We start from the raw sequence: 7287 nt of genomic DNA on the forward strand, positions 1-7287 counted from the left end.
CGGCCGCCGATCGCCAGCGCCAGCACCACCGTCCGCGGTGGCCGGAAAGGGGAAAATGCCCTATTGGGCTCTTTAGACTCCTCTAAGCCCAAATCTGGGTCCAAATCCGTCAAAGTATCAACAAAAAGACCTCAAAAGCCTAGAAAACCCTTGGGTTTCCGATCGTCTATCCTCGGAGAAGAACCTCGACCGCCCTAACGGCATTTCAGAAGCATCCAAAGTATCAACCTTTGTATTTCAGAAGCATCCAAAGTATCAACCTTTAAATGACTCCGACCATCCAAAGTTTCTATGATTCTATTCTAGAAAAATAATAAAATTATAAAATTACAAAATTCAATCCAAAGCATACATTGGGTCTTCAATTTTGCCACCACAAACTTTTGTTGCTGTACCAATTCGCATTTCTATCATCGTCGACCACCACCATTGTTTCTATGTAATCACCCTCGTTGACCACTGCCGGGCCACACCAACCACCGCCGACTGTTGCCAAAATCGTCACCATCGACCACCGTCGGCCATTGCCAAATCATTCTTAAGAAAAGTTGGGTTATCGTTGGCCATCGTCAGCCACCGTAGGACCACCGACAGCCTCCTTTTGTTGGAACACTGTTTGCCACCCTCCAGTTTAGGTTCATATTGTGTTGTCTTGGTTCTCAAGTTTATTTAGAAAATAATCTTACAAAAAATTTTATGTTCATTTTTGGCTCACATATTGTATTCTAAAATAATAAAATTAAAATCCTACGTAAAGATAATAGTCCACGTTCTAAAATATACATGCTTGAAAAATAAATTAAATTACGATAAATTTCTAGGAATTCCAACTTTGGCAAAATTATTTTATCATCCATAATAATAAAATAATTATATGCATTCATTCACATTAATTCCCCAAAACATGTGAATAATTATAAGAATGTCATATCTTATCAGATACTAATCAAACAAGATAAAGAAAGAGATTCAGTCTCAGTTTACACAATAAACATAGCACAACTTGGTGTTCTGATACCAATTTTTGAAAAAATTCGATTTGAAAATAGTTTTCTTGTATAGCGAAAATTAAAATTTTGAATATTGACCCGGTTTGTGATATTTATAGCAATAAACCTTATACCAAAATCATATATGTGTTTTCGGATAAACGAATCCTTAATGTTTTTCGGCTTTCAACCAAACAATCTTCTCCGCTCAAACTACTTCGAGTGTAGGCTCGAACCATTGAATTAAAATACAGAACTAGAAAAAGTTTTCTTTTCCTTTTGGGGTTAAAACAAAAATTCTTTCTTCTTTAATAGAAACTGGTAGAATTGTTATTCTGAAAAAATATATTTAATAGTTGAGAATAAATTCTCTCTATTTTTCAGTAGAGTAAATGTTGGAAAAAAATCAGTTTGAAAATAGTTTTCTTGCACAACGACAAATTAAAATTTTGAAAACAAACCCGATTTGTAATATTTATAGCAATAAAAATTGAACCAAAATCATACATGTGTTTTCGGATAAACAGATTCTTAATGTTTTCCTACATTCAACCAAACGATCTTCTTCGCTATTCTCGTACCACAAACTGCTTCAAGTATGGGCTCAAACCAATCAAATCAAAACATAGAATTAAAACAAGTTTTCTTTATTTTGGGGTGAAAATAAAAATTCTCTCTTCAAAATAGAAACCGACATAATTATTATTTTAGAAAAATATATATAATAGTTGAAAATAAATTCTCTTATTTTTCGCCAGAGTAACAATATTTTCAAGTTGCATAAATAGCTCTATCGGTGTCATCTATTTATAAAGAGAAAAAGTACTAATAAGAGAGGGAGAGGGACTAATAGAGTGTGTTTCCCCTCATATGTATTATGAAGAGGATTCGACCTCTTATTATATTGGGCCCAATTATATGTTTTCTAAACTTTTAAAACAGTACTTTATAATTTAATTCAGTCTAATACATATTTTTCTATTTTCCAAAATAAACATTAATTTTCCAATCAAATAATTTTCTCATCACAATTTTACCTTTGGAAAAATTATGACGATTTTACCTCTGGTAAAATTTTCGAGAAAATATTCAATATTTCACAACTCAACTTGTTCACCGTGAAAAAATGATTTATTTTCATTTTCAGGCTTTAAAACTACTCAAAAATATAAACTCGTTCTTCTAACCATTGCTTAGTAATCCATATATATTTGCCAATGAACCATTTCTCATTTTCATTTTCATTTCCATTTTTGAGAAACTCATTTCTCTATTTGTATTCATTTTGTTCATTTTGGTTCAATATGCAATTCGTTTATAGTTTCTACGAGCTAACAGAGGGACAGATTGGACATATGTAATTAAGGCTAAAATGATTTATAATTAAGTTTTGGATTTTCGCCTATTAAGTATAAACTCATTTAGTCACGAAGTCACACCACTATAGTATCGTGACTAAGCTTGCCCAACAACATACCATTACGAAAGCAACTCGATCAGTGCTCGTCCAATGACCTTGTCAAAAGTGTGTTGCCCTCGTAGGATATCTTTAATGTTTTTAGGATAGTATTCATTCTCCCAATATGATTCTATTTTGTCTCATGGTAGTCATTATTCATGAAAAGTCAATTACTTTCAAATAGTAATCAAGTCATTCATCACAAAGACGAACGACCCGTTACCACATTTACTTTTCCTCAACCATGTAATGGCAATAAAGGGATATCATTTACCTGTATTTTAGGCTATGAATTCTACTATTCTGAATGTCAATCCAAAAGTCATTCATCATAAAGAAGAACGACCCATGACCACATTTACTTTTCATCAACCATGCAATGCTAATGAGAGAATATCATTTAGCAGTGTTTTAGGTTATGAATACCACTATTGTGAATTACGCTACATACTGTAGAAGTCATATAACTAACGTACCAGCTTTCAGTTCCTTATTTATTTGAACTCAGGCTTTTACTTACACCAAAGTAAACGGGGCACACATACATTTTCTGTCATCCATTCATGATTTAGGTATGTCACACTATGAATGTTAAGAGTGAATAAATCCATAAACAAATTCAGGATCTATTCTTCTTGGGTCCAGTCCAATGTACTGTCAATCTAGTCCAGCCCGTGTGTAGGTGCAGGGGTTAGACAACCAAGCCACATGCCTATGTGCCAGGCCATGTGATCAATTCTGAGCATTCTATTTTGAAAATTTTAAGATGCAGGGGACATACGGCCAAGACAGACGCCCATGTGCTAGGCCGTGTGTGACACACGGCTAAGACACACTCTCGTGTCTTTGCCCATGTGGACAAAATAAGGCCATTTCCTAGCCATATTTCTCACCCCTTTTTAGCTTCAACCTAAACACATCAAATAGCACATATATAAGCCATAACCAAGCAACCAAACAAGCCAAATACATGTCTTAAACACATCATATTACCTCATACACCCAAGTAGTCAATCTTACCAATTTTATCAATAATAATATATAACTCATTTGCATTAACTATACCAAATCAAACCACACCTATTAGTTAAATATCGTTTAAACATACCAAAAAACATATCAATTACAAGCCATACCAATGGCTTGTTTCAACCAGACATTTACATGTCATCAATGGCCAAATTTAGCTTATAAATGTCATTATAACCTAATATTTAATTTACTATTTATACCAAAACGATCTGTTGGATAGATTGATAGTGTGAGATATCTCCGCCAAGCTTCCAACCCAACGAGCTTCCGAAGTACTATAAAATAGGAAAAATATTACAGGGTAAGCATATAATGCTTAGTAATTTCGTATAATGGGAAATTAACTTACCATTCATTTATATTTAAAGTAAATATGCAAAATTCATCAAAAGAAAATTTGGCAATTTACCTAAACACATATAATCTAAAGAAACATGTTAGTCACGTACTTCATATGAATATCAAGAATCAAAGATGAGTTCATCATGTAAAATTTTTCGTATACATATGCTTTCCACATCATATATCCATATAACATGTACATTTCCATAATAATTCATCTCAAATTCAAATTATTTCTTGTCGAAACTTTGCCCATTGAATTTATTAGAAATATCAATGGATACATAGGTATTACACTTGAAGTGTACAAACTGTAATTCATCAATTCATATTCAGAAGTGCTCATTAGAGCACATATCGGGAAGCCCTCTCTCAAGCCATATGATGAGAAGCTCATGTAAGCCATATAATGGGAAGCTCATGCGAGCCAATAACGGGTAGCTCCGAAGAGCCATTAATCGAGAAGCTCCGGATAGCCATATATCAGAAAGTTCAAGTGAGTTATATCGAGAAGCTCCGGAGAGCCATTAATCAAGAAGCTCACGAAGGGTCATATATCGAGACGCTCATAAGAGTTGCGTTGTGTCCACAACACAAGCAGGATCACAACCGATCGGGATGCTCAAAATAGCTATTAATGAGAAGCTCACAAGAACCATATAACAGAAAGCTTGAGAGGGCAAAATATCATAATGCTCATTAGAGTTAATAACGGGATGCTCTTTCGAGCTATAGTGTGTCCGCAACATATGCAGGACCACAACCAATTCGGGAACCCTGTATCTATCAAATCTCATTTATCCAAACGAGATTTATTATTTAACAAGTATTATCGGATATGTGATCAATTTTATACATATGGTATTTATACAATTCACATATACAACATCCAATTCAAACATATAAATATACACAATTTAGTTACACGAACTTACCTTGACAAATGTTCGTTGATTTGTTGTCTACTAATCCGACACTTTTTCTTTTCCTCGATCTAATTTCGCATTTTGTCTATCCGGATCTATACGAGTAAATTTAACTCAATTTAATACAATTCATATTCAATTCAATTCACATCTTAGGAAAAATTACTATTTTGCCCTTATACTATTAATAAATGACGATTTTTCCCCAGGTTTAGAAAAATGAAATTCATGAAATTTAACCCCTGTTCCAAGCCTAAATGATTTTTACATGTAACATTTGCAGCCCATGTAATTCATAAAATTCAAAAATTTTCCATAAATTTTACATCTTGTCAATCCAGTCCCTAAATTCCAATTTCATCAAAATTCACTTTACAAAAGTTGTTTATCTATCAACAACATTTTATTTTCTACCATAAATTTCACAATTCATGCTTATTAATCCATGGAAAAACTTAATACTTTTATAACTTTACAAATTAATCCTCGAGATAGCTAGATTAAGCTATTACGATCTTGAAAATATAAAAAATACTAAAAATAGGACTAGATTACTTACTCAATTAAGCCAAGTAACCTTGCTTGAGTTCTCTTCTCTTAACTAGGGTTTCCATGTATTTAATTTTGGGAAAGATGATATAAAATAATGATATTAGATATTTATTCTATTTATCATATTTTATTTATTTACTTTCCAATTTAGTACTTTTCTTTTCTTAAATTTCCATGGATGAATCATCATATTTATCTCCTAACTCCTCTTAATGGTTTATTTACCATATGAGGACCTCCAATTTTGAATTCCATAGCTATTTGATACTTATAGCTACTAGAACTCAACTTTTGCATTTCATGCAATTTGATCCTTTTATCAATTAAACATGTAATCGGTAAAATTTTTCTTAACGAAATTTTTATATGATATTCCTATCATACTGTAGATCATAAAATAGTATTAAAATAAATTCTCTTTCGGAATCAGATTTGTGGTCCCAAAACCACTGTTTCGATTTCACTAAAAACAGGATGTTACAACTCTCCCCTTAAAGAATTTTTGTCCTCGAAAATCTTACCAGCAAAGAGGTTCGGGTATTACTTTCTCATTTTTTCCTTCCGTTCCCAAGTAGCTTCCTCTATTCCATGTCATTGCCGGAAAACTTTTACTAAAGCTACCTTTTTATTTCTTAATTCATTCGTCTCATGTGCCAGAATTTTTATCGATTCCTCACTGTATGTTGTGTCAAGCTGAATCTCGACATCTGTCAGAGAGATAACATTTGAAAGGTCTGACTGATATCGTCCTAACATAGACACATGGAAGACATTGTGAATCTTAACAAGTTCCGGTGGCAGAGCCAATTGGTACGCAACAGGTCCGATTCTTTTAATAATTTCATATGAACTGATAAATCGTGGACTCAATTTTCCTTTACGGCCAAATCGAAGAACTTTCTTTCACGGTGAAACTTTCAAGAATACCTTGTCACCAACTTAAAATTCTATCTCTTTACGTTTAAGATCCGCATAGGATTTCTAACAATCAGAAGTTGCTTTTAGACTATCTCGGATTACTTTCACTTTTTCTTCGGTTTCACAAATCAAATCAACTTCGTGTATCTTTTTCTTACTGAGCTCAGTCTAATACAACAGAGTTCTACACTTACGACCATACAGAGCTTCATACGGTGCCATCTTTATGCTTGACTGATAGCTATTATTATATGCAAATTCAACTAAAGACAGATACTTTTCCCAATTGCCTTCAAATTCTAAAACGCAACACTGTAGTATATCTTCTAGAATCTGTATTACACATTTAGATTGACCATCAGTCTGAGGATGAAATGCAGTACTGAAATGTAATTGCGTACCCATAGCTTCCTGTAACTTGTTCCAGAATCGAGATGTGAACCGTGGATCTCTAACAGAAATGATCGAAACTGGCACACCGAGTACTCCGACAGTCTTAGAAACATATAACTCAGCCAATCTATCTAGGGAGAAATCCGTACATGCTGGAATAAAATGTGCAGACTTTGTTAAACGGTCAACAATTACCCAAATGGCATATTTCTTTTTCGGAGATAGGGGTAACCCTAATACAAAGTCTATAGTAATTCTTTCCCATTTCCATTTCGGTATCGTAACTGGCTGTAATAGTCCTGAAGCTACCTAATGTTCAGCTTTAACTTGCTGACATATCAAATATCTAGATATGAATTCAAAAATATCTTGTTTCAAATCGTTGTACATTTTATTACACCCTAGATGCACAGACATAGTACCACTGTGAGCTTTATATAAAATCTTATGTACAAGCTCTGAATTCTTCAGAACACAAACTCTACCTCTGAATAACAGACAGTCATCAGGTCCAATCTGAAATTCTAAATCAAAAGTCGATTCACACTGTACTCATTTAGCTTGTAACTCACTATCACTTTTCTGAGCTTCACAGATCTATTGGACAAACATTGGTTTAGCTTTTAGCTCAGCCAACATTGAACCATCATCAAAAAGTGACAATCGAGTATTCATT

Source organism: Gossypium raimondii, chromosome 8 (assembly GCF_025698545.1).
Source record: "Gossypium raimondii isolate GPD5lz chromosome 8, ASM2569854v1, whole genome shotgun sequence".
Lineage (NCBI taxonomy): Eukaryota > Viridiplantae > Streptophyta > Magnoliopsida > Malvales > Malvaceae > Gossypium > Gossypium raimondii.